Source organism: Canis aureus, chromosome 4, assembly GCF_053574225.1.
Source record: "Canis aureus isolate CA01 chromosome 4, VMU_Caureus_v.1.0, whole genome shotgun sequence".
Taxonomy (NCBI): Eukaryota; Metazoa; Chordata; class Mammalia; order Carnivora; family Canidae; genus Canis; species Canis aureus.
Window position 1 is genome coordinate 58463466 of NC_135614.1, and position 13281 is coordinate 58476746.

Consider the following 13281-nt stretch of genomic DNA (forward strand, 5'->3'; position numbering starts at 1 on the left):
CATATTATAATTATATAGATTTTATCTTTTGAAATTGCTCTTAATATCAAGTAATATCAGTCTTGTTTTAAACCACTCTAGTCTTGTTATTGTTACTATGAAACTCTCCATAGGTTATAAGTGTTATTTCTTCATCTCAAAGGCATCATAACCACTTGGGAGAAAATAATCTTTCTCCTATCTATTTTTTATGAGAAAAAAAAGAGTAATAGAAAAAAATTAGAGAAATATAATCATTTTAGATGAAGCTTTTGGTTATTAGCATCCAATGAGTTAAATATAATTCTAAGGAGGTAATAATTATTAAATAGGTATCTGACACTAAGATAAAAAAACATCTTCTAAGTCCAATTTTCAGTCTTACCCAAAGATTCTGGTTTTGATACTATTCTTACCTGAGTGGTAATTAACAGTAAGCTCTGCTCCTCAAAGTGATAAGTACCAAATAGCTTGCAGGACTCCATTCTAAAAGCTTTTTTAACAACAGAGATATGTAACATGCCAAGTGGTATGGTGAAGTTCTAAATGACTTTTCAAATGTTCTCATGAGTTCTAGGACGAACAAATGGAGTAACATAAGACGGCTCAATGCTAGGTGAAATGAAAAAGTACATGAAGATTATCTGTGTTATTTGCTCAGTCTGATTCTTTTGATAACTCTGTTAGTGACTTGGAAGGACAAGCTGACCACGTTTTCAGATGACACTAAACACATTGCCAAAAGTGGAATTGGAGTAATACAGGAATTGGAGTAATACAGAAATTGGAGTAATACAGACCTGGATTTGAATCCTAACTCCTCCACTCACTTTCACATGATCATCTACTGACAGAATTAGGACCAAAGCTTGAAAGCTACAGGAAGATTGACATCATCTCATGGCAAGGAGGAATTTTCTAGCAAAAAAAGCTTAAATATCTTCAGTTACACTACTGATGTGCAGAACTAGGTAGAAAGTTGTAAAGACCAAGAGCTATGTATATCCACTTGTAAACTTGATTTTGAATTTAAATATTATTTGCTATTGTGATAATGATAGTGGACTATCACTGATGAATGGTAATGATGTTTATGATGATACTGTTCTACTCAGTATTGTCAGATTACTTCTCATAAGCCATTTCTAGGGAGTTTGAGAAGAATATTGTTGAATTTTAATGGATAGGGAGACATGAGAGCAGTCAAGGGAGACATTTGGAAGCACATCCTATGAATACAGAATAAAAGAGACAGGTATATTTCACCAGATAAAAGAACACTATAGTCTTGGGAACATATCTTTAATGTCAAGTATATGAGCAGAACACTGCTAATGAAGGTCCAGACAATAGAATTAGAACCAATAGTTTGAAGCTTCAGAGAAACTGACTTCAGCACAATAAAATAAACCACAGAGAAAGAATTTTGATATTAGATTGGCCTGGATTTGAATCTAACTTTATCATTAACTGTGTTATCATGTTCATATTATTTCACTGCCCTAAGTCTCAGTGACCTTACCTGTAAAATGAGATAATATTAGACTCTACCCTATAGGACATTTTTACAGATTAAAATGAGATAATGCATGCAGATAAATAACAAAATATCTGTCATGTGTACATAGTAATTGCTGGTTGTGATTGCTTTTCTTGTTAATGCTATAAAGTCTAGAATATAATGAAGGTTGGGCTACTTCAAGTGGAGAGAACTAGGAAGTTGTCACTGGGTATTGTTTATAAAGGCAGGGAAACAAAGGTTTTGAGGGGATTTGAACATGGGGTTTGGATGTTAATGAGCCTACTATGATTCTAGAAGTGCCTTTCTGGCATCATCCTCTGGTGCTTATGATATTTTTCCACTGGTGCCATTTCTTTCCTGGCCTCTTGTATACCAGGGCCCTTATCCCTATGATCTACTTAGGCATCTGCTGGATCAGATTTAGCAGTCTTCCCACCATATAATTATCTACAACTGCTTGAGCATTTACATGCTTAAATTTTTCACAAACTACTTCATGCTATAATACCAACAGTTAATCATAGAGCCTTTGATTGTAATCTCTTCACAGTATGGACTACGTCTCTGATTGGCCAAAGCTTATAATAGTAGCAGATAGTGAATATGTGATGGATGGGTGCATGGATGTGTGGACAAAGAAACAAACTGATAGAATTTCATATGTAGAAGTATGTATGTTAGCAGTCATCATATTTAATATTCCATTCAATACCTAAATATTTATCTTTAATACCTCTTCCTGGTAGTTATTTAGCATTTGCTTGAGAACCTCCTGTAATAGGAAATTCATCACTTCTTCAGGTATCCCATTTTCTCTTTGGACAAATCTATTAGCATAGCTTGGCAAAGTTATACCATATGTTGAACTATACTATGTCACTCAGTTAATGAATTAATGTCTTGCCCCTTCTAGCAGTATTAGTATTAACAGGAGACTCATGAAAGCATGTTCTTTAAATAAAAGAATTTATATTATAAGGGCAGAATTTCAAGCACTAGTACTGGCAGAAAGAAAATATGCTAATTTCTTTCTTCACAAATACAAGATCTTATTGTTATATAGTTGTGGGGGATACAGGATGACAGATGTTTGCAGAATATCCATGTTACAATAAGAAGTAGATTTTGCACATCAGTAGGTATGTGGGAGATGAGATATAAACTATGATAGACCTAAATACATAGTCATGCTTCTTGAATACAAAAAATGGTTGTACAGAATTACATTTCTTTTAGTTTTAAGGAATGCTACAGAAATGAAGTGTATTTTTTTTAATTCAACAGCTCTGTTAAGTTAAACTTAGAAAACCATGAGAGTCAATTTATTTGAATCAAACATTAAAAAGGGTATTATTCTAAGCAGCAATTAAGACTTAAATGCCATCATTTGATTTCTCCCTGGAAAGCATTTGTTTGCCATACTATGACAGAGCTGTTAAATTGGCCACATCTGTAGACAAACCAAAGATAATGCTATATCAAACCTTATTTTCAGAAGGCACATCTGCTTCTTGAGGAAAAAAGAAATTAAGAAAAGGCAACCTAAGGGAAGTCAAAGTACCACAATATGTGGGTGAACTATAAACTGATTACCATGAAAAGCTATTAGATTAATTTGCATCCCACCTACCAGTGTGTTCCTGTAGTGTCATGATGTCTATTGATTGAGGGTAAAGACTTCTAGAGGAATATCATTTCAGGCCAAAACTCTTTGTAGATTTGTACACATGTGATCAGCCTATAATGACCCTGTTTCTTGACAGGGTCACTATCTCTTTTAGTGGTGAGCCCTTAAGCCATTCCTTAACTGAATGGATCAGGGTAGATGTCTCACTTGCAATGGATCAGTTGGATTTTCTTATGCCAGTATTTGACATTTGGATTGAGATATGTCTCAGTATGGATTGTTTGCTTGAAGAGAAGAAATGTAAATGTTGGGCTTTGAGGAAACTTGTTTGTCCAGGTATTACAGAAGAGAGTGGATGAAAGGTAGAAGTATATTATTGCCATGAGTCTAGAATGGCTTTTAAGTCTCTGGTTCTAGACTATTAGTTATCCTTGGCTTCTGTGAAATTGTCCAATATCTCTCTAGTACTTTGACATTTCCTTACTTCACTGAGATATTTGAAGTCAGTTTCTATAAATAGTAAGCAAAAGGATGCCAACTTAAAAGGTCTAAATGTTGCTGCCATTACCTTGATTTCTCAGTTGTCAGGAATAATGTTTTTCAGAAAAATCAAATCTGGGAACCCTTATTCAGTATTTTTTTTGTACTAGATGATGAAGAGAGCACAGAAAAAACATGTTACAATATTATTCTCTTCTTATTCTTTCATCATTGCTTTCTACCTCAATACACATCCACGCTAGACTTTTCTAGGGAAAGCAAAACTCAGTGAAAGGAGGTGGTCCTGTCTCTTTAAAATAAAAACAATTCTGGAAACACATTATACTTCCACTCATTTCAGCCTTGACTAAAATGGTAATGTTCCTCTTAATAAATGACCACATCTATTTCTTTTAAGATGGTAGCAGCAATTGCTCTTTGAGTTACATGGCAGGTTCTCCTTTGCCTAAAAGGAATGAGTTGTATTAATTTTATGGTATTAGTAAAATTAATAATTCATTGATTAATATTCAATTTCTCTCTGAAATGAGGAAGGAGGCAGGTATGAGATTCCCTGAGCCAGGGAAACCTGAGAGGGTTGAATGTATCATAAAGTTTTTCTGGCAGGACCATAAAGTTAAAGAAACCAAAATGAATCCGTGGGTTATAGAGAAAATGTGGACATCATGGAGAGTCTTAACATTATTTCATAATAGGATATTCTTTCATTTGCCACATCCTCTGCTTTGCAAAGCTCCACTTGAGCTGAGGTCATATTTCTGTTGCTGAAATTTTGCATGGAAAGTATTTGTGTAAGTATCCCCAAATCCATTTTCCCAAACACACATAGACACACACACATGCATATGCATGTTTATTAACTTCCACTTGCTTTCAGATTAAAATTCCATGTATTATTCCAAATATAAGAACTTCAAGTATCTATTAATCTTGGAAATTAAAATTCAAGCCATCATATTTGATTTTCACTGAAGTGAGAGGGTTGGTAACTGAAGATGCCTAGGAATCTTTTAGCAAGCAGTACAGGACCACATGATTAATCTAAATCTGAACTTACTGTTTCTAGTCTGGTGTCTCAGAAACTTAGAACCGCTACTCTGTGCTAACAAGTAAAAAGCTGAACAAATTGAAAAATCAACAACTCTTCCTAGATCCATCAAAGAAGTAAGATCACAGGGCAAACTGCTGCCCCCAAAATTGGAGAGACAGACAGATAGATACAGAGAATCGCAACTTACCAAAGCAGAAACTCACAAGCACAAACACTCAGAAGATCCAGTGCCGGTGAGGAAAACCTAAACATTTTGACAAATTGCTAGAGGCTCAGTTTGGACAAGTCTGAGAGTTAAAAGCCCCAGAGAGACCTAGTTATGGAGGAGGTGGGTGCCAATGCTTTTAAGAATATCTGAGAAACATTCCCTCGTGATTCCATCAAGAAAAGTAGAAAAGTAACCATTTAAAAATATACCAGAGCATTCTGTTCTTCCTAACAAGACCTTCCCTCACTAGAAACTGTTTTGCCAGAGCCTAACCTATCTAGGAGAAGAGAAGTATGCACCTTCAGCTCCCTCCAGCCTTCCAAATGGGGGGGAAGGGAAATAAACTACTCTGGCCTCTTCTAATCATCCTTCCCCACCTGATGGGGTACGTAGGAAGCATAAGTAAAGTTCACAGTCCAGGGCCACAGACTCACCAAAGGACTGACACTAGAGTGTGTCCCCTTCCTCCACACCTTACCACCACACTACTAGAAGCCTAATTGCTAGAGTTCCTTTCACTCAGTACATCATGCCTTGCTACTGACAACAACAAAAAAGCAAAGCATATTAAGAGACAAAAACAAAACACAGTTTGAAGAGAGTAAGCAAAGATCAGAACCAGAAACAGCTATGAGAGAGCTGTTGGATTTATCAGGCCATAAATATAGGACACATGATTATTATGCTATAAACTTTGTGAATAAAATATATAGCATACAAAAACAAATGGATAATGTGAGCAGAGAGAAATTATAAGAATAAAAAATAAATGCTAGAGATCAAAAACACTATAATAAGTGCTTTTGGTTCATTAACAGACAGGACATAGCTAAGGAAATCTCTGAACTTGAGGCTATGATGATAGAAATTTCCAAACCTTGAAAGAGAAAAAAGACTGAAAAAAACCCCAGAATATCTAAGAACTGTGGGACAATTATAAATAGTGTAACACACCTGTAATGGGTATGCCAAAAGAAAAAGAAAGAAATAGAAGCAATATTTGAAGCATAATGACTGAGAATTTCCCATAAATTAATATTGAGACAGCACAGATCCAAAACTCTCAGCACCAAGCAGAATATATACAAATATACAAAATAAGCAGCAACAGAAATCTACACCCAGACATATCATTGTCAAACTTCAGAAAATCAAAAAGACAGAATCTTAAAAGAAGCTAAAAGGAAAAAAAAAAAAAAAGAAAAAAAAAAACCCACAAAAAAAAAAAAAAAATACACTACCTTCAGAGCAGCAAAGGTAAGAATTCCCCCCAACTTCTCAGAAACCAAGCAAGAAGAGAATGGAGTAAAATATGTGAAGTGCTGAGAGAGAAAAAGTGACACGTGTAGAAATTTTTATTCTGTAAAATTATCCTTTAACAATGAAAAAGAAACATTAAAACCTCTTGAGGGATGCCTGGGTGTCTCAGTTGGTTAAGTGTCTGCCTTTGGTTCAGGTCATGATCCCAGAGTCCTGGGATCAAGCCCCATGTGAGGCTCCCTGCTCAGTAGGGAGTTTGTTTCTCTCTCTCCTTCTGCCCCTCCCCCTGTTCCTTCTCCCTCTCTCTCACTCACTTTCTCTCTCAAATAAATAAATAAATAAAATCTTTAGAAAAAGAGTTCTTCAGAGAGAAGGAAAATGATCTACCTCATTTTACAGCAGAAAATGGGACCTACATAAAGCATTGAAAAATAAGTAAAAATAAAAACTTAATTTTCTTACTCTTAACTGATCTACAAATATTATTCAAAATAATAATGCAACAATATATGCTTATATTTATGTATGAGTGAAATGAATGACAGTAATGATACAAGGGACAGGAAAGAATTAATAATATTTTGTTATTATAAGGTAAGTGCACTGCTCATGGAGATGTAAGTGTTATTTGAAAATGGATTTGGATTGATTGTAAACATATATTGTAAACTTCAGGGCAATCACCAAAAAAAAAAAATATTTGAAGAAATAAATATAATTGATATGTTAAGGAGAGAAAATTGAATCATGTAAAATGCTCATATAAAACCACAAAAAGTGGAAAAAAACATAGACAAAAAAATTAAAGAACAAGTTAAATAGTAATAAACATGGTTGATGTTAATCTAGATATATCAGTAATAACTTTAAACATAAATGATCCAAATATACCAACTAAAAAACAGATTGTGTGCATGTATCATTGAGCAAGATCCAACAGTATGTTGTCTATAAGAAACCCATTTTAAATATAAAGAGATATCTAAAATAAAACTAAATGGATGTAAGAAATATATACCATGCTAACAATAGTCAAAAGAAATTAAGAGTATACGAACTTCAACAAAGCAGGCTTCAGAGCAAGGAAAGTTATCAGGGATAAACAGAGGCATTACAAAATGACAAAGGAGCCAATAATTCAAGAAGACATAACAATCCTTAATGTTGTATGCACTTGAAAACAGAGCATCAAAATATGTGAGGCAGAAATTGATAGAACTGCAAGGAGAAACAGATGTATTCACTGTTATAGTTGGAAACTTCAAAAACACTTTTATTATAAATGGGCCAATCCAGCAGACAGAAAATCAGTAAGGGCATAGCTGAACTCAACAGCACCATCCATCAACTGCATGTAATTGACATCTATAGATTGCTTCATCCAAGAACAGTAGAATATACATTCTTCTCAAACTCACATGGAACATTCACCTAGTTAGGCCACATTCTGGACCATAAAACACTATCTTTAGCAAATGTGAAAGAATACAAATTATCTAAGATTTGCTCTCAGGACATAATAGAATTAAACTAGAAATCAGTACATAAAGGAAGTTGGAAAAATACCCCAAATAGTTGGAGATGAAACAGTTATTAAATAATACATAGGTCACAGAAGAAACAAGATAAATTATAAAATATTCTAAACAAAATGAAAATTAAAATATAACATCAAAATTTGTGGAATTCTGCAAAAATATTGCTCAGAGGGAAATTTATAACAATAGATATCTACATTTGAAAAAGAAAAAGATCTAAAAATCAATTGTGTAAGTTTTCACCTTAGGAAACTAGAAAGAGAAAATTAAGTCCAAAGTAAGAATACAAATAATAAAAAGTGAATCAGAAATCAATGAAATTGAAACCCAAGTAGAAAATATCAGCAAAACCCAAAGCTGCTTCCCCGGAAAAACAAATAAATGTATTAGCCTCTAGCCAAACTAATTAAGAAAAAAAGAAGACACAATTATAATATCGTAAGTGAAGGAGAAAACATCAATACAGATCACTGCAGATCCCATGGATGGTAAAGGATAATAAAGGAGTATTATGAAAAACTCTTTGCCCACAAATTTGATCATTTATATTTAGATTAAATGGACCACTTCCTCAAAGACACAATCTGCCAAAATTCAAACAGGAAGAAATATCAAAACTGAATAGGCCTATATATTAGAGAAATTGAATCAATAGTTAATAACCTTCCAAAACAGAGAGCAGCAGCCCCAAACGGGTACACTGGTTAATTCTACCAAGCATTTGACAACAAAATTATACCAATTCTTTACAATCTCTTGCAGAAGATAGAAACATAGTAAACACTTTCTAACTCACTTTAGGAAGCCAAAATTACCCTAATACTAAACCAAACAAAGAGATTTATCAGAAAACAAAACTACAGGCAAATATCTCTCATGAACCTAGCAAAAATCCTAAAGAAAATATTAGCAAATAGAATCTGAAAATGTATAAAAAGACTTATATAGTATAATCAAGTGGAATTTATCCCAAGTATACAGGCTGGTTCAAGATTTGAAAATCAGTTACTAGGCAGTCCTGGGGGCTCAGCGGTTTAGCCCTGCCTTCGGCCTGGGGCATGATCCTGGAGACTCAGGATAGAGTCCCACATCGGTGTCCCTGCATGGGGCCTGCTTCTCCCTCTTCCTGTGTCTCTCCCTCTCTCTCTCTTTCTCTTTCTCTCTCTCCCTCTCTCTCTCTCTCTCTGTCTCTCATGAATAAATAAAATCTTAAAAAAATAATTTTATAAAATCTAAGAGTCATTTGCGATAAAAAAAATGAAACAATTCTGTGAACTAGGAATAGAGGGGAACTTCTTCAACTTAATAAGGAATATCTATCAAAAGCCTACAGATAGCATCATACTCAATGGTGAGGAACCTCTTGACACTGCTTTCCATATTGTGCTGGAAGCCTAACTAATTCAGTAAAACAATAAAAGGAAATGTATACAGATCAGGAAGGAAAAAAAAAACTGTCTTTGCAGATGACATGATTATCATTTAGAAAGAATATCTGAAAGAATTGACCAAAAAAGAAAAAAGGGGGAAAAATAATGAAAAGCACCAAGAGTGAACCCTAACATAAACCATATACTTTGAGTAATAATGACGTGTCAATGTAAGTTTACTGAATGTACAAGTGTACCACTGTGGTGGATGTTGATAGCAAGTTGTGTGTACGGGAATATAGGTCGTATGTGGGAACTATCTGTACTTTCTGCCAATTTTTCAATCTTGCTATGATTCTAAAACTGCTCTAAAAACAGCTTATTGAGAAAAGTTCAACCTCAACAGACAGAAAAAATCAAAGTAGAAGCTGATTTTTACAGTTTTGGTATACTTTAAAAGCAATGTTTTTATTAATATGCAAATAAAATACAGCACTGACATTTTTCAGCTCAATAATGCATTATGGTGACTTCATGTAAGCAAGGGCAAAGTGTCTTTCCCAAATCTTTCTCAATTCTTCACATTGAAGTTTTCTCAACTATTTCTGGAAGTCTTTGTGGAATCTCAAGGGAAGTTGTAAGTTAGAGTGGTTAAGAGAATGATTTTAGAATTCTAGTTCTGCTATTAACCATGTGACCTTGGACAAGTAATAAAACCTTTGAGAATTCTTATATTCTCATCAGTACAATGAGGGAAATCACAGGACTTACCTCCTCCAGTTGCTATAAACATTCAAGGAAATAATGCATGCCAAATGCTTATGCAGTACTTGGCCATCGTGAGTGTTCAATCTGCGATGACTCTGATTCTAGTCCAAAGTTTTCTCAGCAACCTCTTATATTAACCATTTCATCTTGTCCTTCACAGAATATGTAGTCAAAATCAGATTATTATGCCTTGTTGCTACAGGCAAGTTTTGACAGTCCCTCAAATTCACAAATTACTCAACAGCAAATACTGTTCCTATTCTCTCTTGAGCAAGCCTTATTCTCACTACCCCCCCCCCCCAAATAATCTTATTAAGGTCACTAATAATTTCATCTTCACCTTGCTGAATCCATTGTTAATCCTCATCTTATTTGACTTATCAGTAGTGTTGAAAAACAGCTGATTATATCCTCCACTTGGATTGCCTTTTTAAAATACAGTTTTCAGGGAATGAGGCTTTCTTGAATTTGCTCCAGTTTTACTAGTTTCCTCTGCCTATTTGGCAATTCCCTTTGCTTGCTTGCTTCCTTTTCCCTCTGGTCATTGTGTCCTAGGTTCAGTTCTTGGTACCTTATTTAAATATTATATGCCCTAGACTTCAGTTGTTAATTTCTTTCTCTTCATTATCATGATGCTCTAGGGTTCAGTTTTGATTCCATTCTCTATTCACACCCAATACCTTCTGTATGCTGATGATCCTCCATATTTTTTTACCTCCAGTACAAACTACTTTATTAAACTACAGATTCTTATATTCATCCCCTCCTTGACATTCTGACAAGGACAAGCAGACATCTCAAAATCCCTGTGTCCAAAACTAAATTCCTTATCTTCCCCCAAATTTCCCCTATCTTTCCTATTTCAGCTGATGGCAGTCCATTCTGCTAGATATTCAGGGCAAGAATTTTGGAGTAAACTTTTTTGTTGTTTGTTTTCTTTCTCTTTTTCTTGCAGTCTATATGTCATACATTATAAAATCTTATCCTGTCTTTAAAATTTATCTAAGATCAGATCAATTCTTACCATTTCCAGTGATAATTCCCTGGTATGAGCCCTTTGGAGGTGTGCAGTAGCCTCCTGACCAGTCTGTTCTGGAATCTGAGCTACTTAGAGTCCACTCAATGCAATAGCCAGAGTTGTTCTTTCAATTTGTAGTTCAGGTCATGTTTCTCCTCTGCTCAAAACCCTCCAAAGCTGCTAGTACCCATTTCATTTAGAATAAAAGGCAAAGTTTTTAGAAATGATTATAAGTCACCATATGATTTTCTTTACCTCCTACTCTATTGTCATCCCTCCTACTTTATTAACATTCCCACCTTGTTCACTCTGCTTCAGCCTCCCTGGCCTTCTTGCCAACTTTGAACATTCCAGTTAGTTATTCTTTTGCCTGAGGCACTTCACTGGCTGTTCTCCATCCCTGTAATACTTACCCACAAAATATTAACATGGTTACATTTCTTACTTTATTATTTATATGTCACAATTTCTATAATAATGACACTAACCTCCCTGTTTATTTACTATAATGCAATACCCTATAGATAAGTATCCCTTATTATCTCTCTTTTATCCATAGTACTTAACAATTTCTGACATACTGTGTACTTATTTATCACATTTATTTTGTAATCTCCCCTCTTCCCCCACATATGCATATACAATAGAATGCAAGGGTAATGAGGACAGGGAGTTTTATCTTTTTGTTCACTGAATTATCCCAAGTACCAATGAATAGTGCCTGGCCTATACTGCTCAAAACAATGTTTTTTTCTTATTAAGTAATTGAACCATTAAGAACCTAATGCTAAATGTAAACCAGGCACCATTTTGAATCCTTAAGAGTAATTTTTTTTTGTATATTCTATATTTACTCACTTAACAAACTTTGAGTCACCACTCAATGCTAACAGAAGAGATTTTGTATTTAGCATTTATACACCAGACACAAAAAAATCTAACAATCTTATGATGAATGCATCAGACTTGCTCTCTAGGAGCTCAGGATCCTGTAGGAAAGGGACTGAGGAGTAGACAGGCACTTATGTCACAGTGGGAGGTGCCATGAAAGGGGGTACTCAGGAGAAGCACTTCATCTGCACAAGAGGAGAGGTGAATTTACAGAATGCTTTCTGAAGGATACTGAAGGATAGAGAAAGCATGAGAAATTCAAGTATATGAAAGAAAGCCATGACAATCTTTTGGTAAGAACCTATAAGAATTCAATGTTTGGAGCCTAGAGTTCAAATTGCAGGGGAGTGAGGGGAAGGCTATAAGAGGCAGATACGTTCAGCATCAGAAGAGCCTTGTAAGGAACATTAAGGAGTTTGAATATTGAAATCTGTGCTTTACATGACAATCTGTATCCTATATATTATCTGTTTTAATGAACTTCACAAACTAATCCTGGTTACAATTACAATTAATATACGATTAAGCTGCTAGTATTCTGCTAAAATGTAGTGGGGGAATTACTTTCTCTTCCCTATCCCCCAATTTGTCAAATGTACATATGCAATCTGGTGCCAACATCTGTTAGGATCCCAGAGGAGAGCCTCCTGTACTCCCATATTTCAGAACAGTTTTGCCTGTGATGCTTTTTCTTCTTCCTTTAGAAGCTCTGCCATTCTTTGCTCGATTGTGAATCTACAGTGTACTGTGTTTGTTGTGTATTGTCACCCATTACTTGTCCACAACTCTTTACCTTCCTTTGTTACCCAAAATGTCCTCTTTTTCTGATTATACACACTCCCACTGTCAAGAAAGCAGTACTTTATAGTGGTTTTTGAGTTTTGCTATAAAATCTCTGAGAAACCAGTAGTTTTCCATTTGTGTATATCATAGTCATGGCACTCTGTGTAATAGATATGAAAGTAACTGGCATACTCCAGAGAGATGGTGCACAAGAAGTAGGGAAGGATAGATAAGGCATTTCATAGTTTAACAAAATGTAAGTGCTAGCACCTCTTTTTAAAAAAAATTAAAAGTAAATTTTTATATATTGTCTTTAAGAAAGACTTGTAAACATTTGTCTTTCAAAACTCAAAAGTCAGTAGTCATAACTGAAAAAAAAAATCCAAAGAATATGAGTCAGGTAGATTGTTGAGTACTTTGGAAGATGTGATGGGAAAACACTTGTAGAGGCTAACAGGGTCCTTGTGTTCCTGAGGAAGGCGTAAGAGGGAGAGAAGGCAGCAGGATCTGTTCTCTTTGTTCAGAGGCCCAGGAACAAATGAAGATTTCACATTTGATCCCCTCAGCAATGTCAGGATGCCTCTTGAAGAGGAATGAATGCATTGTTTCCAAGCACGCAGAGACTTTTTACAGATGCCAGAAACAATGCCCAGATCATTCTTATCTTTCAGATTAGCATTTCTAAAGAATTGGTCACATTCAAATTCAGCAAACATTTATTATGAGCAAACTGTATATAAAGTACTATCCAAAACATTTTCAAAA

The 13281-nt window shown here is 34.8% G+C and overlaps 1 long non-coding RNA gene across 2 annotated transcripts in view; it reads right to left on the bottom strand.

Moving 5' to 3' along the window:
• LOC144312776 (uncharacterized) overlaps positions 1 to 11514 on the bottom strand; it is a 30706-nt gene extending 19192 nt beyond the window's left edge. The window contains exons 1-4 of one of the 2 annotated variants that reach the window (XR_013378358.1): positions 10849 to 11514; positions 9828 to 9976; positions 3697 to 3774; positions 396 to 552 (exon numbers count right to left, since the gene is read on the bottom strand). This is a non-coding gene — a long non-coding RNA (uncharacterized LOC144312776). Of the gene's footprint in view, positions 1 to 395; positions 553 to 3696; positions 3775 to 6129; positions 6536 to 9827; positions 9977 to 10848 lie in introns of those variants that run through there. The other variant, XR_013378359.1, reaches the window with a different exon arrangement.
• Positions 11515 to 13281: the final 1767 nt, after the last annotated feature.